The sequence below is a fragment of the Rhinolophus sinicus genome, chromosome 14 (genome assembly GCF_057876585.1).
Source record: "Rhinolophus sinicus isolate RSI-liver-muscle chromosome 14, RSI-T2T, whole genome shotgun sequence".
NCBI lineage: Eukaryota > Metazoa > Chordata > Mammalia > Chiroptera > Rhinolophidae > Rhinolophus > Rhinolophus sinicus.
Window position 1 is genome coordinate 130,333,189 of NC_142514.1, and position 23,959 is coordinate 130,357,147.

Genomic DNA, 23,959 nt, shown 5'->3' on the forward strand with positions numbered 1-23,959 from the left:
AGGTGTTTCTTGTAGACAGCATATGTATGGCTCTTGTTTTCTTATTCATTCAGCTACCTTATGTCTTTTGATCGGAGCATTTGATCTATTTAAAGTGATTATTCATAGGTACATAGGTATTGCCATTTTATTGTTCATATTTTGGATCTGTTTTCCCCAATTCTTTTTAAAGAAGTCCCTTTAACATTTCTTGTAATACTGATGGTAATGAATTCTTTTAGCTCTTTCTTGTCTGGGAAGCTCTTTATCTCTCCTTCAATTTTAAATGATAGTCTCGCTAGGTAGATTAGTCTTGGTTGTAGGTCCTTACTTTTCATTACTTTGGATATTTCATGCCATACTCTTCTGGTCTGCAAAGTTTCTGTTGAGAAATAAAAATATGGACGGCTTCACGAATGTGCGTGTCATCCTTGTGCAGAGGCCATGTAATCTTCTTTGTATTGTTCCAATTTTAGTATATGTTTAGCGAGCACAGACATTTTTTTTTTCTCTTGCAGAAGCATTGTTTTACTGTTAGTCTTGACGGAACTGACCCCATCAGGTTCTGATTAGACAGATGTGTTTAGTGCTCTCATTACTCATGGCCACAGGCTCCAGGGCTCTTCTGCCACTGGCTGAGTCAGTTGATTAAAACACAGGGCTGTGAGGCTGAGGGCATGGGCTGGATCTCGGCCAACCCAAGCCGCTTCTCAGTCAGATCAGGGCTTCAACCACTCCTGTCCCCTGGGAGAATGACTGAACTGTGGCATGTTAGATTTTTTTTTTTTTTTATGGCAGATTCTTTACCACTGCTGATTTTAGACTAGTCATTTGCATTTTAGAAGTATGGGGTCTGAGTTTTCAGTTTGATTCTTTGATTCTTTTTGGAATGGATTCTAGGATTGTTTCAGGTCTACCATGTTGGGACATGTTTGGGGTACATCCTGAGACTCTCACTGCAACTACTGCCCGGGCACACCATTTCCTCAGTGTGTCTGTAGAATGGGAATGATTGTACCTGCCTCACAAGGTTGTTCAGAGGATTAAATGAGGTGATATATTTAATGAAAACCAGCCAAAACAGATTGGGATGCTGTTGCTGGGTGTTTGGCCTAAGACTCATTAGCCAAGGACTCACCACTTCATACCTGTCTGGTGCCATATTTGATTTAACTACAGTTTCTATGTGACACATATTCAAAGTAACTTGTGAATAGTTGAAACCACAGACATTCAGTCTGCAAGTGCTATGGATCTACTTCAATGATGAGGCTTGGGGGTTATGTAAGAGTCATGTTACTCGTTATTTTAAAAGTATTTTGTCTGATCTTTTGTTGCTAAAGCAATATGTTGAATTATGTTTGGTAGTTTCACACTGCTTTTTCAACCCTGTGAGGCAAGTGAGTGAGGATGATGATATCTGATATTCATTGAGCATTTACTATGTACCAGGCACTGTTCCATGCATTATACCTACATCCATTTATTTAATCCTCACTAATCTATTATTGACACTGTTTTTTGGTACTATTGTTTTTCCCATTTCATGATGAAGAAATTAAGGAAAATAAGACAAGTTATTAGTTTGGTGCAAAAGTAATTGCGGTTTTTGCCATTTATTTTTAACCTTTTGAACCGCAATTACTTTTGCACCAACCCAATAAATAAGTTGCCCGTGGTAACATAGTTGTGAGGAGCAGTCAGAAGCCAGAACGTCATGAAGCACAGTAGCTGGGGGAGGGGTTGTGGTGGGAAGGTGTTTCTGACTTGTGTCCATGGGCAAGTGTGAGTCTAGAAGCCCATGTTTCCGATAGAGGCCACTTTGTGGTAGAATAAACTTGGCCTTGCAATCAATGTTGAGTTTTAAACTTTGGATCCACGTACTAGTTGTGTGACTGAGCAAGTTACTTAACCTCTCTGAGTCTCAGTTTCCTTTTTTGAAAAAAAATTATATTTATAATCTATCTCTCACCAAGTGGCTCCCAAGAATAAATAAGATAATGAATCTATTAAAGTGTTCACTATTGTCTTACACAGAATAGCTATTTAGTAAATGCCAGTTTCCTTCCCTTCCTTCCCGCTCTCTCTCCTCCCTTATCTGTTCTTCCCTGTCTCTCTTCCTCTAGATTTCCTCTTGGCCCTGAAGTGTTCCTACAGTACAAGCTTTACCATTATCCAGCTGCACTCCGGTAAGTCATTTAACTTTACAGATGCTTCAGTTTCCATGAGTAGAAAATGAGGGTTGATGATATTTGCCTTACTGTTTTATTGGGTTTTTCATCTAGTCATGAAATTGACAACCAGATTCTGGGGTTAAAAAAAGATCAAGAATATGCCCATAATAAGGGCAACAATGTTCAAGTAATCACGATACAGTGGTAAATGTTCTAGTAGAAATAACTACAGCTCATTGTGAGATTTCAGAGAGAGCAACTGCCAGGGAAAACTAGAAGGTAAGAGATGAGGTAAAGCGATGGCCCTGAAGGAGTTTGCTAGATTGAGAAGAGGGTGGGGTAGAAAGCAGAGATTGAGGGGCTTTCACATTCAATGGCGCGGAGGCAGGGAGGGCAACAGGGAGAGACCACCGAGTTGGCACCTAAAGCAGGTAATTTATGGTTGGAGGTGTTGCTCATGTGGTGGGTTGAAGCCCTGAGGTGAAACCAGGCTAAAAACGTGCTCTTTACTTTGGATGCTGCAAGGAAGTGTCTCAATATTGTGAGTAAAATAACTGAATTTCTCTTTAGGACAGTAACACTGCCAAAAGTATAGAAGATGGATTTGAGGGTGAAGGAAGGCGCACTTGTTTGGACTTAGAGATAAAAACATCTTTTCAAGCTTTTTGTTAACAGGTACTTGTAGGGATGGTGCTGCTATGTAAGACTTTTATAGGAAGGTACATGTGTGTTGGAAAATGGTAACTCCATTCTAATTTATAGACTAGAGCACACTGGAGCCAAATTATTCCAAGAAGAGAACTAGGACCTGCTTTGAAGCATATTTGCCACTTTTCAATAAAAGACCCAGGTGTGCCTTTTGCAAAATGATTGAGGCTTCAATCTAGACAGAATATTTAAGGACCTTTTCCTTATCTCCAGAATTGAGTTTAAAATTCTGGGGATAGTTGACACCCAGTGCATGCTGAATTTGGTTAGTGCTTTATAGATTTTTCTTGCGCACAGCATGCAATGCTGTGGTTAACAGCCTCTGAGTTTCCTGGGGGGAGGAGCAGGGAGGCTTGAGCCACAAAACTATTGTTTATGGGCAAATTGCAAGAAATTGGGTGGCCCTTTTCCCCAAGCAGTCAGAGTCAGACACAAGTACATACTAGTGTTTTTGTGTTTCTAGGTCTCTGCTTATGTTTTCCTAAGTGTTGTCTGCTTTATCCAGACCAGAGGGAAAACCTGACATACCTGGAGTCCCTCGGGGAGAGCTGCTGGGGAGATCAGCCTTGGTTACTAGAGGTGCCTGGATGTAGAGAGGATCACCTCCTTCCCCACCTGAACAGGATGGTGGCCAGGAGCCAGAGACACAGTTCCACCTTTCAGATTCTGCTGGGGACAGATGTGACCCTACCGTGGAACTGAGCACAGGTGTTTGCTTGGTAGATGAGGAAGCAAGGGGAAGGCGCCCCGCTTTCCCCTTCTCTGGTAGCCTTTCCCCAAGATCCCTCTCTGAGCAGTCAGGAGCTGAAGTCAGTCTTGGGGTGACATGGGGTACACAGAGAGCAAGATGTGTGCTTTAAACTCCTAGAGGAATCTCACCTTGGGCTTTTGGAATATGAAACCGTTGAACCTGACCTCTTTCGTGTGTCAAGCCTCAGGTCCTCCTCACTGGGCTAATCATATCTAGGATGGATCCTTTGGTAATCCGGGTTTGCTCTCTTTCCTTTGAGACCAAAAGCACCAAGACAGATGAACTACGGGTGGGAATGATCAGGTCTATGAAGGTGTGTGTGTGTGTGTGTGTACGTGTACATGCACGCTTCCATTTTCTGTACCTACAATGAACAAGTGTTTATGTTTAGCTTAATATTTAAGTATGGTATGATTGGTTGCTCTTTGGTGGAATTTGTTGCTACTCTTTTAAAACTGTTTTTGAATAGTGAACATTTGTTCATAAAAGAGGCAGCAGGAGTTAGTGGGAAGCATATCAGATTTACATATAAGAGTTAGTTCACTCAACAAATACTCAGTGAGTGCTTGCTGTGTTTATCATGTGCCAGAAATTGTTTTAGGCTCAGAGTCCACACACATCTATAATTCCTACGTGGTGTGATGTCAATAATCAGATATGAGCACAGAGGGGAGAGGTGTCTGGTGACAGGGAAGAAGGGTCACATGCCAAGGGCTTCCTGGAAGAGGTGACACTTGGGAGGAGACTTGAGGGATGAATAGGGATCAGACAGTTAAGAAGGGCAGGAAGTAGTGTGGTGAGCACAGTTTCACGTTCAAGGCAAGACTGGAGGGAGCTGAGGCCAGAAAGGTTGGTGGCAGGCCGATCATGGAGAGCTTTGGACAACTCATTAAGGAGACTGACTTTTTCCAGATCCAGCACTGTGAAAATTGAGCAAGGTTTGTTCTCTGAGCCTGCGTTTCCTTATTAGTAAAATAGAGATGATAGTGATGGCCTGGCTTTATTTCATGGTATTGTAGTGAAACTCAAGTTAGAATAATAATAGCCAACTATTATTGAACACTTACTCTGTGCCAGAACTTGAGTTAAGCTGTTTACATGAATCCTCACCACAACTGTATGAGGTTGCCCATTTTACGGATGAGAAAACAGAGGTTAAGTAACTTATTTCCAATCATAAAGGTAATAAGTGGTGTCAGGATTTGAAACAAGGTAGTCTGGCAATAGAGATTGTCTGTGTGTGTGTGTGTGTGTGTGTGTGTGTGTGTGTGTGTGTGTGTTTATAGTGCTACCTCTCTACCAATCTTAAGAGCTGAGTCATGTTTGCTTGAAGAAATGCATTGCTGTGGACTTGTCATGTGTAATATTTGGCTTCTCCAGAATGCGTGTCACCAGGGTTCTGTGTGTCTGAGGGAAAATACCATGCTTCCTGGTGGACGCTAGGCAGGTCAACTTCTGACAATGAAGAAGATCTCTTCTCCCCAAGGGGAAAACAGAGACCTAGAAATGGTTAATTCTGGAGTGAAAGGAACGACCTGCTTCTGATAGGGAGGATTTTCTGTTCACACACTTTACTAGAAATGGGCGGCTCTACCACTTTCAAACCAGTGTCCATTTGGAAGGGTGCTGACAGTTCTGCCCTTCGTTTGCTCCTTCGTTCTGCCGTTATCCACCATTGCTGGCAGAGGAAGCAGCTGCTTCACACAATCATGTTGTCCTTCAGGGTTGTGAAGAGCTTCTCCCCAGCTCTGCCCGCTGAGGGAGAAGGCGTAGGCGGCTGCTCCTGGCAATCAGTGTCACCATTGTTTGGACACCATCTCTCTACAACCATGTCTTTTGAAGGTTGGGTTCCCTCTTTATACCCCTTCCTCTACCCTCAGCCTCCCCTCCAGAACTTCATCTCACGTTCTTCCTCAGTGACATGAGGCCTTGGCTGACACACAGTTTTCGGGCCACCTTGTCTTTGATTGGCAAAGGTCACTGATGCCAGTCCCCAAATCTATTGGCTTTGTCTGCCCTGGCTCTGTCTGGACTCCTTGCAGCAACCGGCTGGGTTGATAACTCCCTCTTTCCTGAAATTCTTTCCCCACCTTTGTGACACACCACTATTGTGTTTCTCCAACCTAACTGCTCTTTCTCTTTTCAGTTGACAAGTACAATGCCGTTTGCTTTCTTTCCTGTGATTTTATTTCATTGCATTCTTTTCCTTGCCGAGTCCAATCACTGCCACTGCTACAGCTGAGCTTCTAAGCTGGGGACATTCCTATTTACAGTTCCAGCGACAGCCTTTCTCCTGAGCCCTGGTTCTTCATCTCCATTGGAGTTGCAGACATGCCCACTGAATTTTCTGCCGTGTTTTCAGTTTTTACCTTTAACCTGGCTGCCCTTCCAGGCATTCCTGATTCCGTGCACTAATCCCCCAGTTAACTCAGTTTAAGAACTTTGAGTCTTGTTTGATTTGTTCACCTCCCGAGGAGCATTGTTACTGCTTCCTTCCCAGTGACATTTGTATTTCATGTCTTCTGCCACTCTGTTTTTTTTTTTTTTTTTTTTTTTTTGGCATTTGTGAGGTCTACTGCGAAAGCCCTGGCCCTTTTGCTTGAAGTGACTCCTTTCCTTCATTCATGCTAAAGTAGCATGGTTAAAAAAGTACACAGACACACACACACACACACACACACACACACACACACACTCACACTCCCCATCACCCAGTGCATAAAGGACAATCTCCTTATCCAAGATTTGAGACTTTCAATTATCTGATCCTAGCCTCTGTTTTAAATTCTCATCTTCCACTATCCCTTCTATGAATCGTGTCTTCCAATCAAACTGATTCCAATTGAATGATACTTTTATTCCCCTTGTTGAGCTCTTCTCAGGCCTGTCATTTAACCCCAAATCCTGTCTTTAAAACTGTAGCTCTGTGGTAATTCTTACCAAAATCTTCCTGGTTGATCGCAGCAGGAAGTTCCCTTTCCCTTCTCAAACCGGTTTCGTGTTTGGCTTATACCTCTTTTATGGCCGTCATCACATACCACCTTGCGTTGTTGCTCTTTATGTACTCATCTTATTTTCCCTTTGGTCTGAAAGTTCTAGAGGGCAGGGACTGAGGGATTTGTTATTTCCTTAATGCCCAGAACCCAGCAGGCTGACACAGTACAAATGTTTGAATGAATGTTTTGAAGCACTGACTTACATTCACTATATTTTCTTTTTAAGGATTTTAATACACCAATTGGCTATAAGAATTTAGTGGTCAATGGGCAGTTATTAGTTAGACATTTAGTTTTTTCTTTCCATGTGTGCAGAAAAGATGTAACATAGCAGGCCTAAGACCGCTTATCCTTAGAAAGGCCAGGTTGTCCTTGACTGGCATCCAGGAACTTGGCCTTCAGAAGGATTCCCACCACTCGAAATGGTAAGGGTAGCTCACTGTACCTAAACAGTTTGTGCAGACCATGCAGTTTCTGCTGAGCACCTGCTTTCCTTCTGGGAGTTTGGAATTCAGGTACATGCTAGGCAGGGGGAGTCTACCTGACCAGTCCCCACCAAAAACCCTGGGCACCGAATCTGATATGAGCTTTCCTGGTTGGTAGTATTTCCCATGTTGTCACAACTTGTTGCATGACCTGTGCAACTCTGCTGGGAAAGGACTCTTGGAAGCTCATGCATGGTTTTCCCCAGACTTCACCCCATCCCCTTTTGTTCTTTGCTGATTTTGCTTTTATCCTGTCACTAAAATCAGCTGGTGACTATGACCGTATGCTGTCCTTTGAGTCCTTCTAGTGAACCATCAAAACGTGGGGCTGGTTTGGGATCCGTTTAACACTCCTTGAAATGCCACAAATGCAGAGCCAATTCTTTTTTTTTTTTTTTTTTTTTTTGAGTCAAGTTTTCAGAGATATGAAGGGCTCCAAGAGGTTATTGGTCTTTCCATAAGAGACGAGCCCGGTTCTTCAGGTTGGATGTATACAGGCATGTAAGTGTGTAGGGGGCTCTGCAGGGTGAAGCTGAAGCCTTCCTGACTGTCCACTTACAGATTTCAGGTGAGAAAGGCTATTGGAGAAGGTTTGCTGGAATTGTTGAATTTTTCCTAGCATCTCAAGTACTGTCAGACTCCTAAACATATTAGTTATCAGGATGAGGCTTTTAGAAAAATTAGGAGCAGTATTTGCCTGGGATCCATTCTCATTATTCCTCTAAATCAGGGGTGGAGTTCCTTGGGACATTTTTTCCTGCCTGAAAATAAGGGGTGGGGGTGGGGGGTCAGGGCATCCATCCCGTTGAGTTTCTATTGTGTCAAACATCAGCTAGGTCTAAACATGAATCATTTCCTTTAATCCTCCCAAAGATCCTCAAAGGTAGGAATCTTAAGCCATAAAATATAGATAAGGAAAATGGAACTTCAGGACGTTAAATAGGTATTTGCCCAGAGTCACACAGCAATGAAGTGGGAGCCATGGAACTCAAGCCCAGGCAGCTCTCACTCCCAAGTCAGTGTTCTTCTCCCCCCCCCCCCCCCCCCCCCCGTGCTGCCTGAACACAATGGGGTGACTTCATAAAATTATGATCATCATACCAGCTCTTTCACACGTGGCTAAGTCTTCCCTGGGCCTCAGTAAATGTTAAGTTCTGAGAGGTTTTAGCGTCTGGTGCCTAGCTGGGAGTTTTAGAGGAGATGGTAGCTTCTGCGGTGCTCTGTGCTTGTGCATTGCCTTTCCTGGGTCCTGGGGGCCTCCCCGCACGCACGGCAGCCTTCTTAGCTCTATTCACATTGCCCAGCAGTGTGCTAGGGTCCCTGGGGTGTATGTGGGGTGGGGAGTGGAGGCAGGACAGGCGGCTCTGTCACTTTGTCAATTTCTAAGCAAGCATGCCTGAAGTCTTCCACCCTGACAGATTTTGGGCAAAAACGTATCTGGAAATAATCTGCTTTATTTAATTTGAAAGTAAATGAAGAACTTATTTTTAGCACTATAGGGAGAAAAATGGAAATGAACAATTTGGGGTACCCGCTTCTATTCTTGTCAGTTTCACCCTGGGAAAAGTTTCTATATTAACGTTTCTTTTAGCTGATGCGACACTTCAGTAAGGAAACAAGGCCTTGCGCTCCAGCGAGTACAGTGGGAAGTACTGACCATGAGCGAATAAATGCAACACCTGGTACAGTGCCCAGAACAGATGAGGTACACAATTAATATTTGTTGAATGAATGCAAGTGGGAATAAGTATCTTACTTATCTCTCTTGCTCCCCAAAGGACAGAATAACTTGGGCCCTAGTTTCCAATAGTGTGCTCTGGCTGAGGAAGGGAAGATTCTCTCTCTCTTTTTTTTTAGATCAGATGTTGAGATGGTCAGGCCATTATCATTTCAGAGAATGACATGCAAATGGTTTCTCCGTGGTCGGATGGGATTTTATTGGGGATTCTGGGAATAGATTTAGTGGTCGTGATAGTGATAGTAACAGCTAATACTTACGTAGTATTTGCTATGCTAGACTAAGTGCTTTACACATACAAACTGGTCTAATCCTTACACCACACTTTTAGGCAGATAGTTTATCAATGAGGAAGCTGAAAAACAGAGAAACTGAGTCACTTGCTCAAGGTAATTGCCAGGCGGTAATTCTGAAACATAAATGTGGGGACCAAAGAGCAACCATTTAACTCTCCCCTTGGTGATATTATAAGGGAATAAGAACCTAGGCATTCTCCCTAATTTTTTTATTGTGGTGAAATATACATAAAATTTATCTTCTTAACTTTTTCTATGTGTACAGTGACATCAAACACATTTACAATTTTGTGCAACCATCACCACCGTCCAGCTCCATAACTCTTTTCATCTTGTAAAACTGAAACTCTATACCCATTAAACAGTAATTCCCCATTCCAACCTACCCCTAGCTCCTGGCAAGCACCATTCTATTTTCTGTCTTTATGATTTGATTACTCTAAGTACCTCATATAAGTGGAATTAGACAGTATTTCTTTTTTTGTTACTGGTTTATTTCACTTAGCATAATATTCACAAGTTTCATCCATGTTGTAGCATGTCAAAATTTATTTTCTTTTTAAGGCTCACTAATATTCCATTGTATGTATATACTACATTTTGTTTATCCATTTGTCCATCAATGGACACCTGGGTTTCTTCCATGGTTTAGCTATTGTGAATATGCTGCTATGAACATGGCTGTGTAAATACTGTATCTCTTTGAGATCTTGCTTTCAGTTCTTTTGGGCATATACCCAGAAGTTGAATAGCTGTATCATATGGTAAATCTATTTTTAATTTTTTGAGGAACTGCCACACCTTTTTGCAATCCGACCAACCGTGCACAAGGATTCCAAGTTCTCCACATCCTTGTCAACACTTGTTATTATCTGTTTTTTTTTATAGTAGCCACCCTAATGGATGTGAAAGTGGTATTTCACTGTAGTTTTGATTTGTATTGTGGAGTATCTTTTCATGTGCTTATTGGCCATTTGTATATCTTTGGAGAAATGTCTATTCAAGTCCTTTGCCCATTTTTAATTAGGTTTTTTGTTGTTGAGTTTTAGGAGTTCTATGTGTATTCTGGATATATAATCCCAATGTATCATCATATAATCCCTTATCAGATAGAGATTTTCCAATATTTCCTCCCATTCCGTGGGGTGCTTTTTTACTCTGTTGATCGTATATTTTGATGCACAGTGTTTTTTAATTTTCATGAATTCCAATTTGTCTATTTTTTTTTCTTTTGTTGCCTGTGCCTTTGGTATCATAGCAAAGATATCATTGCCAAATCCAATTTCATGAAGCTTTGGCCTTATGTTTTCTTCTAAGCGTTTATTGTTTTAGGTCTTACATTTAGGTCTTTGATCCATTTTGAGTTAATTTTTGTATATAGTGTTAGGTAAGGGTCCGTCTTCATTCTTTTGCATGTGTATATCCAGTTTTATTTATTAAAACAGCATTATTTGTTGAAAAGATTGTCCTTTTCCCATTAAATGGTTTTAGAACCCTTGTCAAAAATCATTTGAGGTAACTATCTAGTTCTTGGTATTTCTTGTGTTTTTTTTCTTTTTTCTTTTAAAGTACAGATGAAGGACTCCACTTTCCATGAATTCCTGGAGCAATTTCTGGAAATTCTGCTTTTCTTTTACTTCGATGTAAACTTCAAACAGTTATTTAAATTTTTATCAGAAAGAAATGAAAATTCATGTTTCGGTCTGCTTGTATTCCTGCCCCCCAACATACTGATTTTTTTTCTTCCTTTCCTCAAATACCTGGGAAATAGTAGAAATCAAGCCCAAACTAGCAGAAATAGGCTTTGTAGACTCAAATTCCCTTTTAGGGGGACCAGTTCAGGGAGGAACATGTTGCCCCATTAGGAATTTGGATTCTTTTGAGTTTTGTGATATGAAAGTTTATTTTGTGACCTTGAAGAAGCAGGAGGATTTATGGTTTGTTCTGTTGTCCTTTAGAGTTCGGATCTGCATTTTTGGGTAATTGCAGCATGGGGATTGAGGAATTGTGAGCCCTTTTCTGTAATGCATCATTAGTTAAAGATGGCAAAGCATTAACTTCTCATTTTGACACATTTCCAGTTGTGCTGGGCTTGTTTTCAAACCACATACTTACTTATAATGAAATATTTTTCTGGGTTCATATTTGCATTTGAGGGAGTACACTGACTAAAACAATGTGAAGATGCAATCTGCTTGCTAGATTCCAGCAGCAGATTCTCCAACCTTTTTTTGGTAATAGGATTTTTCATTTGTGCAGAACTAAATAATGTGACAGCTGTGAAGCCTTAACCATGGAAATGCCTATTTATTTGCCTGTTGGAACAATTTCCATGACAGAACGTGTTGAGAGCATGTGCTTGATTTTTAAGGACAGGTTTATAAAACATTAGTTATGAGATATATCAGTGTACATTTCATGGATGTTATCAAAATTTGAGGTGGCTGAAACTTTTCTCCATGTCTGTCTCTTGGAGAAGGTTTCTAATTCAAAGTCCCTTAAGAGAAAAAACTGCTCATCTCTAAAACATAGAATTTGATTAATAATAATTTTCAAATTACTTCTTTCCTTGTAAGTGTTTATATTTTATTATGAAGAAGATGTAATAAAATCTCTGAAACTAAGAATCTGGAGGGAGGGTCAGTTTCTTGACAATTTGCTTTTATGATTACTTCTCTTATGAAATAATTTTGACTCTTTGGCTTATTGTTTCCAAAGGTACTTGTTTGAAAAGGAAAAAACTCTTTCCAGGGACTTCACGTTATTTATTGGGGTCCCTGTTCAGAGATGGTTTGCATTCAATGAACTAAGAAGTTATGTTACAGGTTAAGAGAGAGAAATGAGCAGCCCTGACTTGGAATGGAACACAGAAAGACAAAGGACATTTGGCTGTCAGCTGCCTCTGCTGCCACATCAGATAGCTGATTCTGAACTATTCCAGGAGGATGGTTTTGAGAGAGCTTTATGGGTAGATCCCAGGGTCACCCCTAATTTGAAGATCATCTCTCACTAGAGTCTGGGTTGGTGTTGTGGTTTCCCTGGTGAGTGAAGTCTTTTTTCAGTGATTCAAAGAGTCTAATCTACAGAACAGGCTTTTCTTGGAGTAGATTATATCCCCCATCTGACCTTGCTCATCTGGCTTCCTTTGACTCCTACGGGGTACACACCCCAATTTAGTACGTAAGAATGATCAGTCCTATAGAATTCACCAGCTATGTACTGTGTGTGAGTTCGATCTCAGCTGGACTGTCAGCGTGTCAGGATTATTAATCCCTTTCTCTTGCAACTTTTGTATTCCTCTGACAGTTGGTAGAATTCCCAGGGAATGAGGTTGGGAGTTATGAGTCTTTCTCAGTTTCAAGAAGTTGAGCGAGCAAACAGCTATTTGCTGCATGTATTTCCTTCCTTGTGGGCTCATGGTTTAGGCATATGACCCCACATAGTTACTGTCAACATCTTGCTAAACCACACTTCATCTAGGACTTTGATTTAGGCCGAGGAGAGGGAGTGAAGTGGGCACTCAGAAGAGTCTTCAAGTATGTATTTGAAGAGCTGTTGTGGGCGTATTGGAGAACAGCTGTTTGCTGTGTCCACAGTGGGTGGTGCAACAGGGAACAGATGGCAGATTAGCTGGTAAAAACTTAGCTGACAAAGGGCAAGCCAACCTTTAGAATAGGGAAGCTGTGTAGAGGTCATCTATCCCAATCTTTATTCTACAAATGAGGACACCGAGGCAGAGGCAGGTTGAGTGATAAATCCAGGCTCACAGAGCTAATCAGTAGCATTGCCAGGTGTTGAATCACTGTCTTCAGGCTTGCAGTTTGGTGTTTTCCTACAATTTTCTACTCCCAGTCCTTAACAACTGCAAAGGTTGTGATTAGACACTCAAGTGCTCTACCCAGAAAAGCTGAGCGCGCTTCCTTTCTGCATTTTTTTCTTAATTATTATTATTATTTAAAAGACTACATGACTGTCTTCCTGGGGAGGGGCAAGTGTGTAAGTCCAGAAAGGAGTAAAATATTTTTCTGGAAGTTTCTGTGAGCCAGGGTATTTACTGAGAGTTCTTGGTTTTGGAAGATTACACATTTGCCCACATGCACCATTTCTTCCGCCACAGCATGCTTCGTCTCTTCACCCTGGAGTGGTGTATAGGTCCTTTGGTTTTCTCTTCTGCTGTGGACTTGCGATGAAGCAGGAGCAACCAGCACCATACAACACCCCCCCCCCCCCCCCCCCCCGTTTCCCTAAATAACAGATAACAAGAATTCTCAGTCGCTAACATATGGGAGCCCAGGGATCAAAGGAAGCTGCTGGGAGGCTATCCTTGAAATGCAGATGCATTTAGAATGAAAGAGAAAGCACACTTTGGCATGCAGTAGTCGCTTAGTAAATACTGAACAGATGAATTACTATGCTTCTCCCACTTCTTGCCTTGTAATTGTAGAGGTGAAAGGGAACCCACCCAAAGACAAATTCAACCCAACCTCTTCATTTTATGAGGTGAAGCAAGTGAAAGCTAGAAATATTAAGTGGTTTGCCCGAAGTCGTATATCTAGTGAGGGGCTGTGCTGGGGTTTGAAACATACCATTCCGTGTCTTGATATTATGTTAGGTTGAATCAAGACAAGTTGCCCTTTCTATAGTTCACAATGTTTGTATATTGGCAATTTTGTGTTGTTCAACTTAATATGTTTGAAGGATCAATACTGTATACATTTTTATTTCAACAATAGCAATAAGAGCCTTAGACTTCTCTCTAAACCAAGCAAGCATATGGTAGTGTGGCTTAGTATGAAGGTCAAAAACATTGGTTCTGAATCGCAGGCTCCTGGTTTTACATCCTTGGTCTGTCTAAGATGAAGTTTCCTCATCTATAAAATAGGAAACATATTACGTGTACCACTCTTAAGATAATTTTGAAGCTTAAGTGAGATGATTCTTTGAAGGGCTTAGTATAGTGCCTGGTACATGGTAATTAATAAGTATATGCTATTATTCATTGTACTAATAGGGAAGAGAATAAAACTCATAAGTCTTTAAAGAGTTATAATCCTTTTGGACAGCACATTCATCTTTTGTGAAATCTGTGGGATATGCCACACCTGTGTTGCTCACGTGGACTTATTTTTATATTCTTTCTATTTCACATGCTTCTGGTAGTTATAGGGAATATGCTAGGAATGATATTCTAGCAATTTTTCAGACCTTTGTTTTGATGAATGTGCTGTTGTGTCATGCCAGATAATCACAGTAGAAGTAAAGCAAATGTACGTAAACATGCTGAATTAGATCAGAACTTCACCAAGGGAGAGGCCCTTTACTGTCATGGTTATGGATGATTCCTCCTCAGTTTCTAGCAGAGGCCAGGTGGTAAGTCAGGACTCAATGCTGTTGACTGACTAACTGACTGAGTTAGTATATTCTTTTAAAACCTGGGCCCTGGAGCCATATCCAGTGTTTGTCCATCCCTGCCTCATGGGTCAGTAAATATACCTGCTGCCCGGGCTTGGAGACACCTATGTGTAAAGTATTTCTCAGAACTCCTCGTGACCCAATGACACATCCAGAGCAAATAGATTTTCAGACAGCTGCACACTTAAGGGGAAATTTATCATCCTGTGGGTGAGTGGATAAGGCACTCCCAGCCCTGAGAAGGAAGCCGTAGACTTACCCTGAAAACAAATACTTCCCTAGCAGGGAAAATAGACAGAGGCCCTCCCTCCTTCCCTTCAGTACCACCCATCCACCTGTCTTAGGGATCAGTGGGCTTTTGAGGTGTCTTCCCCTGGCGTCTGCGCTGCCCTGGACAGGCCCACTGCATGAATCCACGGAGAAGCAGAGCACGCCCGAAATGAGCCTGCTTCCATAGTGTTCTGCGGGGAGAAAGGCCTGCTGTACACTCTCCTCACAGCTACTATAAATGTCCTTATTATCTTCCTCTTAAACTGGCCTCTTCCCATTTACTTCATCCTCTATCTCTATTTACTTTTCCCATATTTTGCCATTGTAAATGGAAGCAATGTTTGATTTTTAGAGAAAGGTTCTGCATGAATAAAACACTGCTTATTTATGGAAAAGACAGAAACTTACTAAGAACTAGCCACCGTTTGAGCATTAGTGAGCATTAGTGCCCGGAAGTAGCTATGGAAGGAAAAAAAACGTTTATTGAGCATCTACTTACATTGCCATTGAGCTAGGTTGTTTATGTACACCATGTCTCATTCACATAGCAACCTTGCAAAACTAAGTATTAGCCCCCATTTTACAAGTGGGAAAAGTGGGGTTCAGAAAAATGTACTGCCATAAGATCACACGGCAAATAATCAGTGCAGCTGTCCGACTAAAGCTATGTCTGCGCTTGCTCCCACCGCAGGCTCGGCTGGAGGCGAGTGGTCTTTAATCTCGCTGTAGGCCTACAGGGCAGGTGGGCACAGCTATTACTGACCTTTGGAAGCTGAGAAAATTTGAGCAAAAGCATTGTGAATTTTCAGTTTATCTAGTTGTACTATGAGGAGTAGAAAATGTATATATTCCTTCATTCATTTACTCATTTATTAAAAATACTTTTATTCAGTCTCTACTCTAGGCTTAGCACTGTGTTGGGCACTGACAGGGTATCAAAAAAGGTATAAGACATGGGCCCCGTCTCAGGAGCTTTTACTCTAGATAAGGAGATATAAAAGTCCTAAAATATTTGTCTTTAATGTAAGAACAGGAGTTAGATCGTGTGATAAGAACAACTGGTGTATTGGGAGTTGAGAGGTGGGAAAGTTCTATGTAGGTGGTTAGGAAAGATTTGTGTATTAACCCTCCCCACCGCTCCCCCAACACACACACACAGTCTCAGATTGGTGGTGCTCATGGTGGCAGAGAAAAGGTTGCTTCAAGATACTTATTTTAATTAAACTGTTTGCTTTGAGGTAATTGTAGTTTCTCATGCAGTTGTAAGAAATAATACAGAGATCTGTGAGCCCTTTACCTATTTCCCTCAATGGTAGCATCTTGCACAACTATAGTACAATGTTCACAACCAAGACATCAACATGGATACAACCCCAGTTTCTCCCATTTTGCATGTACTAGTGTGAGTGTGCGCCTGTGTGTATATTAAGTCCTATGCAATTTTATCACGTGTTCTCCACCATCATCAAGATCCTGATCAGTTTCATCCCTACACGGGTCCGTCCCATTTTTCTTTTATAACCATATGCATCTCTTTCTCACCTCCCCTACCCCTATCCCTAGCCCCTGGCCACTAATCTTTCTCCATTTCTACAACATTGCCATTTCAAGAATGTCACATAAACGGAACCGTATAGGATGTAACCCCTTTTTCGTTGCTTTTTGCTGCTTAGGAGTTTTCCGTGGTGTGGATGTACCACAATTGAACTATCACCTGCTCAAGGGCATGAGGGTTATTTGTAATTTCTGGCTGTTATAAGTAAAGCTTCTATGAATGGGATTTTTTTTTTTTTATACTATTTATATGGCAGAGTGAGAAGTGGGAGTCACTGCCACTCCTTTCTGGGGGATATTGGATCCTTTCATTTAACACTCATTCAACAAGTACTTTTTGAGGTAGGCGTTTCTACTAGGAAACAGATGAATGGAAATTACCTTTGTTGACTCCTGCACTTCAGTGGTCTACCGCTCTCAGTATTTATAGCTGCTTTGGAGAAAAACAGAATAGAAACCCATTCTGTTGATCTCATTTAAGCTCCTGTTGACTCTAATAGACCCCAAGAACTAAAATTTGGGGTTTTTCTTCTGTTTAATTCTCCTGGATCAGTTCAGACTTTCTGTGACTTTGCATGATGATTAAACATCTCATTTAAAATCTTACAAATGAGATTTTTGAGTTATTTTGGAAACAGGAGAATGGAAGAAGTTTCTGCACAAATTGTTTAAAGTTCTTATTTTATTCCTAGAAAGATATTAGACATTTGCTAGATAATGACTGTTTAAGGCAAGAGATGAAAGCTCACGTTTCCTTTTGTTTTCCATCCCCGAAGGGGATTTTCAGCTGCCCTCAAACAAGCAGTGTGGTTGGCTTGAGCTCATACTAAAACTTTGTCCTTTCTACTCTAGTATTTAGTAAATGTCTTTCCATTTTAGTTTTGTTTAAATTGCAAAGGCCTCTATCCTCAGGTGAGACTGAATTCCACAGAGTAGACCTCATTGGATTTGTGCCTTTCAGCTTTGAGGGGACATTCAAGTGCTTTTCACTTTAGTAAGGACCGTAGGTAGTTGTGATTTAAATGTGGAGTGAGTGTGGGACTTCTCTAGGCTTAAATGGATTGCACTTTTCTCACCTCCCACTCCTTCCCTCCCTATTTGAAGTGTCTTCTGATTGGTTCAAATAGGAAACAATACCCAAATAAGAAGATACTGTATTAATTATGCAAATGCTGATGTTTTGCAGCAGGCAGAGAGATCTGTGGTGTAAGAAACCAGGGTTGATAGAAACTAGGTTATATATAAATCCAGGGGATGGAAACATATTTTTCTTACCAGCTCTGCAGAATTGTGGGAAGAAATTAAAGTTAAGATTTAAGATGATATATATTTTTTGTATAATTTTCCCCCCCTTTTTTTGGGTGAATTTGAATGCTGTAAATTTTCTATACTTCTGATGTGCACAAATTTAATAAAATGAACATGCAATAAAGTTAAGCCCCATGATGATATCATTTATTTCTCTTGTATCTCAGCCTAGGTAGTAGTGACATTTGAAAACCATTATTTTGGGGAATAATATAATTATGGACCCAGAATTAAAAGCATCACAGGCTGACTAGTTCTCCATGATCTCCTTTGTGTTTTTTTCCACTTTTTTTGTTTTCTTCTCTTGTATCTAAGATGAGAAAACATCAGTAAGGCAGAGAATATTACGCCTCTAGATACAATATTTTTCTTCACATCTCTGTTAATTTACTCATTCATTTTTGTAACATATTCATGAGGTTCACCACACTTTTTTTTTTTTTTTTTTTTTTCTGCTCTTGGTGGCTTTGGCCATTCTAGTGGAAGAATAAGGCAGAGGGAATTTGAGGTGTTTGGTTGTTAAGCAGCCGTTAAAGTCCAGGCTCTATTTTCAGACCATTGTATACCTCCATCTTCGCCATTAAAGTTTTACAAAGCTTGGTCTCAATTTATCTGAGTTCATGGAACACTTTTCCTGAGGAAATGTTTCTTTTCTCCTCTGACTGTGTCAGAGTTCTCCCTGAGTTTAAGAAAGATGACTTTTTAGTTACCCCAGGAAGGTTGATTTTAGGACTTTGTCTCAGATCAGGCCAAGAATTTTGCCCTTGGGTCACATGGCCTGTGGCTACCATGGCTGAATAGCACCCACCACACCTCCTGGGGTCTCCTCGCCTTGGGCTGCTTGGAGAAGTCCAGACTGAGGAAATCTGTGAGCAGAATCGGCTAGAGATTAGAAAACGAACCAAGCGAGAGAGTCTGCAGAGCAGAGAGAAGGGGGGCAGGAAGAACCTAAGACTTAAAAAGCTACCATCCAGGCCATCTAGAGAATGATTCTGAGCTTTGGGACACCTTTGTTCAAGAAAGATGGGGCAGTGAGGTAGTCAAGAGTATGCATGCTGGAGCTGGACTGCCCAAGCGGAGGCCAGTGTGTGCTACTTAGTCTCTCCAAGCCTGTTTCCTTGTATGTAAAGTGCTTACCTTGACTGTTGTGAGAAGTTGAGTTAATGATATAAAGTGCTTAGAGCAGTGCCTGGCACATAGCAAGTGTTATGTAAGCTCTTGATATTCTTATTGTTTTTTTTTTTTTATTAGTTTCAGGTGTATTCTTATTGTTATGATTAGCTAATAATAGCTAAATTTGCCCAGTTTGCTGTTTACTGTCAAGAATAAGGGATGTTTAGTTTAGTTGTAAAATAGCCTACTCTTTAGAGGATCCACTACGGAAAGAATGACTGTTTCTATTTGCTCCTGCAAGACTTGGGATGGTGTTGTTTGGGGTTTTGAGATGAAATGAGAAGTGTATTCCTGGGTTTGGGGTGATGGTCCATTGCAGCCAAATTCTACAGTGGCCTGAATTGTGCTGCTTCAACCAGTCTGAACCTGAGCTGGGGTCTCTGAGAAAGTTCATCTTTTCCAGGGCTCTAATTTTGCAAAGGAGAAGAACGAAGCCACAGCAGGGAAGTGACTTGCCTAACATCACATAGCTAGGGAGTGACTGAGCTGGGAGAAAACTTGATCGTGCGAATTTCTAGGACCCTGTTCTTGCTCCAAAACACACAGGTTTGCCACAATCCCGGCCTCTTTCTGCAGTGTAAGGTACCTCATGAGTCTTTCTCACACAGCATGGCCTTAGGAGGTATTTCCTGATCAACCTTTGTGGATTAAAATTTTGTAACATGAGTGTTTATCTTTTTCTGAAATCAAAATTGTGGATAAGATTGTTTGACCTAAATATTTTCAGTTTTCCGTTATAAATTTACTATTTATTTAAGATTTACCTCTGCTAGGAAAAAGAATAATGAGATTTTATGAGTGTTACCTGACCCATATGGTTTGAGTTTTCGAAATGAAAACTTGAAATTTTGTTATCTCAGTTGTAGAAAGTAATCAATATCTATAATATACACATATTTGTATATGACATAGTATTTAAGAAGACAGACGGGGTAAAGTTATTCCACTTTTCTGAGTCCAATTCCCCTTCTGTAAAATAAGAATGACAATGACACTTTCCTTCCAGTGTCGGACTGGGGATTTGGTGATACAGCTCGGGTCAGTGTTCCAACAGAGTGGATCTTCACAGAAACAACAGCATCCCCCTCCCAATAAACAATTACATCTGAATTAAAATAAGCTTTGTTAAGACATCCTTTTATGGGGGAGAGTGCCTGATTTCACCCACCACGTGGGCACCAGAAACCTGGTTTTATAGTCACTTAGCAACCACTCTGCCTAGCTTTCTGTGTATAACAATAGGGTGAGGGGTTCTCAGGATTTCATAAATTGGTTGCAAATGCCTGAGAGCTAATATGTACGTATATTACATATATCCATATGCATAACAACCGTTTTGTATTTAGACCATATGTATTCTGTATTATAGAGTGTGTGTGTGTCTACCCTGTTCCTCCTGCCTAAGCTTAGTCTATGTGAGGCCCTTGCTTGGGGACAAGTCTTCATTGGGGGACGTCTATGGAAGACTTTGCTGCCTCCTGATGAGCTTCTCAAGATTCCAGAAAGGCTGAAAAGATGCGGGAACTGGTTCTACTCTCCAACTTGGGAGCTCTGATTCTCTGTTCACTGCATTTGCTCTGCAAATAGTACTGGGTTCTGATGTGGTGGAAGAGAATGTTTAAATTCTTTTTGATGGAAAGAGTCACTTTCAGCTTCTAGTCCAAACCCCAAAACCACTTCTCGGGTATCACCAATAGTCCCTGCCTCCATCCTGTCCCCACTGCTTGCCAGTTGCTTGGGGTTAGAATGAGCGGGATTGTTTCATCTCATCACACCCTCGATTGTGTGCATTATACCTCTGAATTTCATCTTAGAACCCCTGATGAAATAGGTATTGTTTGACATATTACCTGATGAAATAAAATTGGAATCAGAGTTCTGGAGGGTTGACTAAAGTCTCAAAAGTAAGAAGTAAAACCTGTAATTCTGCTAAGAGTAAACCTTAGCGTTCCTGTCACCTAAATTCCCGACCCCAGCAGGTCTGTGGTTTAACTTGAATCTCACTTTTTTTTCTGTCTGAGGTCTCACCTCTCAAGGACCTCCAGCCTAATTCCACAGGCTCCCCAGGTCCTGTTCTTTGGCTTAAATCCCAATCTGTCTGATATACAGAGCCTGGATCTGTTTTACTAAGCCCTTCTGTTACTTGAAGCTCTATCATCACCTTGAAATATTTCCCAGCCATTCTCCTCCTCTCCCTTCCCACCTGAGAGCAGGTCTAGGTTGCTCATTAATTATATTCTTGAGCCTCGGTAGCAATAAATGCAGCCTGGGAAGGCAGGCTTGCTCTGCAAGCATGTGATTACCCCGTTTCCCCGAAAATAAGACCTGGCCAGACCATCAGCTCTACCGTGTGTTTTGGAGCAAAAATTAATATGACTTGGTATTATATTGTATTATATTATATTATATATATTATACCTGGTCTTATAGTAAAATAAGACCAGTTCTTATAGTAAAATAAGACCAGGTCTTATATTAATTTTTGCTCCAAAAGACGCATTAGAACTGATTGCCTGGCTAGGTCTTATTTTCGGGGAAACACGGCAGTTATACCCACAGAAAAGAATACTTGGAGAAGTCCAGTTAGCTCAGGTAGTTACAGTATTGACTGAGAGTGCCAAGGTCAGGGGTTTTCACCCTCACCCTATGGTACGGATCACATAACCCCTAACTGCATTTGAGCCCTCTCCCTGACACCCACTGTGAGTGCCAGGGGAGAAAGGCTCAGGGCCACCCGTTTCTGCTCCTGGGAAGAATACTCAGAGAATGCACGCGCTGATTACTGATGGTGGCTAAAGAATGTCCACTTCTTAAATGAAAGACACGGTGCTTCGCTGTGTGTGTAAACATAGACATCCTTTTGTTTTCTGCACTCCACACTCTCTAAAGTGGTACTGTGCTGTCTTCTGCATTAAATTTAGTAAATGCAGGATACAAATTGTCTAAACCATACCCCACGTGCAAAGCTCAACTCAAGTCCCACCTCTTCTGGTCCGGGCCATTATCTCTTCACTTCCCCACTTATCAGACAATTGACACTTAAATAGACCCCATTCATCTCTAGTCTTCTCCCCCCTTTGCAAATGTGTTCTCTTTCCAGCTGTGTGATCTTGGACAAGCCACTGGACACTGCTGAACCTCAGTTTTTACATCAATGGAAGGGGGATGATGATAATACTTAGTCCTACCTGCCCTCCCTACCTCCCAAGGTTGTTGTGAAGAGCGCGTAAGCTGTAGTGTAAACCCCCAACATGGTGCAAACGGGAGCTATCACTATTGCTGTGGGCCAAAATCTTCTTGACAATAGGAACCAGGGCTTCCTACTTAATAGTTGTACCCCCCCGCCCCCCGTGCCTACTCCAGTCCCAAACAGGGGACACTCTCAGTGAGGAAGGAAGGAGGGAGGGACAGAAGGAAGAGAAAAGATTTTTTTTCAGTTTTTACGTTCTGTTTTCCTAATTATCACTCTCTCCTTCAATATAGCTATATCCTATGAAAAAATGGTTAGTCTCTCAAAAGGCATTTTGCACTGGTCAGCAGGGCGACTTTCCCCCCACCCCCCAACAGCCTTCCTCCACATCTCTTCCTTCCTCGGCTAATTTGGTAGCTAGCTGGTGTTGGAATTCACTTTGGCCATTTGCTTCTATGCCCATGAGAAAAAAAAAAAATTATACAATTGGAAGCTATCCGAAAGGTCAGAGATCAAATGCCTCATTTTACAGGCGAGGTCACCAGAAACCAAGTGTTGCAGTCGTTAGTGGCCAAGCAAGGACCAGAAAGAACCCCATCTTCGGCTGCCCCTCCAGGCAGGGCATAGGCTGACCCTGACTAACGAAGTGTCAGTGATCATTTTTGCCTGCTTTTGGAGCGGGGTTTAAGGATTGACGAATGCTGTAAACCTCTTTCCCAGATCAGTGCAAGGATTTGTGTTGTTCATGAGGGTTTAGAAAAATAGATTTGGTGAAACTACATCATACTCCCTGCCTGCTCTTCACAATTCAGGAGTTTGTTTATATATGTTGGTAAACTGGAATGACATAAAGAGTAAAAATCACTTTGTAACTGATTGCATTACACATCAAACTTCACAACGTTTTGTACAGCAAAGCTCAGTGTTTTAGGTGAGTGAGGGTTTGAGGGAAACACCAGCTTCTCTTTGTATCTTTGAGTTCCTTCGCAAGGCATTTGTGTGCCTGGCCCTTCTTCCACCTTTTCCACAACTCTTCCTGGTGTGTGGGACAGAACTTTGGGGCTAGGCAGACCTGGGCTCAAATCCCAACTCTGTAGCTTAGAGGAGATACGGGTGTAGGTCCCTTATCCTCCACAAACTCCAGTTTCCTCATCTGTAAAACACAGATGGCACTGCCTACTTTGCTGGTTTGCCTTGTGTAGAGATAATGTGCGTAAAAATGGAAGAAGAAGAAGGTATTGGAAGGAAATAATGTTTGTTTCTTCTCCAACTCTTCAAGTTCAAGTTCTACCTATTAATTAACTCAGTTTCTTATCTCCTATTAAAGCATGCACATACCTTTCAATATTAGTGGTAGTTAATAAGGCATTTTGGTTTTCTATACAAGATCACATTCTTTCTTTCTGCTTTTTATGATTTTCCAGGGCTTGGCTGAGAATTTTCAGAAAATTCAGTGTATAATTTATTCCTTTTGGAGATTTCCCCTTCCTTTTGGTGAAAGAAAAAGACAACCAAAAAACCCTAAAGCTCCACCAATTTGGACATCATTTCTAAATTTGAATCTTCTTTTTAAAAAACTGTGGTTCAGTTGGCTTCAAGAGAGGTTTCTTCAGGGACAAATGTATATTTTTCAGCTCCACAAGATTATGTCATAATTCCAAACAGCTATATATATTTTTTCCTAATAAGGCAAAGACTTGGAGATAGTTTTCTTTTCCTCAATTTTGAACAGAGAAAATATTCCTTTAAAAAAAGAAGTCAATTTCTGGTCTTTTGAATAACACTCTAAAATGCATGTGGTCCTCTGGTGGAATTTGGCACAGTGTCAGGAAACACTGAAGGGCAGGCCCCGGATCCTGTACTGCGAATTCAGAGATGGCATCTCTCCCTCCAAAGGGCACCCAGGCTTGTGAGGGAGACACATA

At 41.3% G+C, this 23,959-nt stretch overlaps 1 protein-coding gene and 1 non-coding gene across 18 annotated transcripts in view; one reads left to right on the forward strand and one right to left on the reverse strand.

Annotated features, from left to right (window-relative positions):
• SYTL2 (synaptotagmin like 2) overlaps positions 1-23,959 on the forward strand; it is a 104,430-nt gene that overhangs the window by 10,506 nt on the left and 69,965 nt on the right. For 15 of the 17 annotated variants that reach the window (XR_012497454.2, XR_012497455.2, XM_019739596.3 and 12 more), the window contains exon 2: positions 2,106-2,168. The exons of the other annotated variants lie outside the window; for them this stretch is intronic. The gene's annotated coding sequence lies outside the window, so the exon portion shown is untranslated. The remainder of the gene's footprint in view (positions 1-2,105; positions 2,169-23,959) is intronic. 17 annotated transcript variants of the gene reach the window in all.
• Positions 374-477, reverse strand: LOC141572638 (U6 spliceosomal RNA). Its single transcript, XR_012497946.1, has one exon. It is a non-coding gene; the product is annotated as a U6 spliceosomal RNA (small nuclear RNA).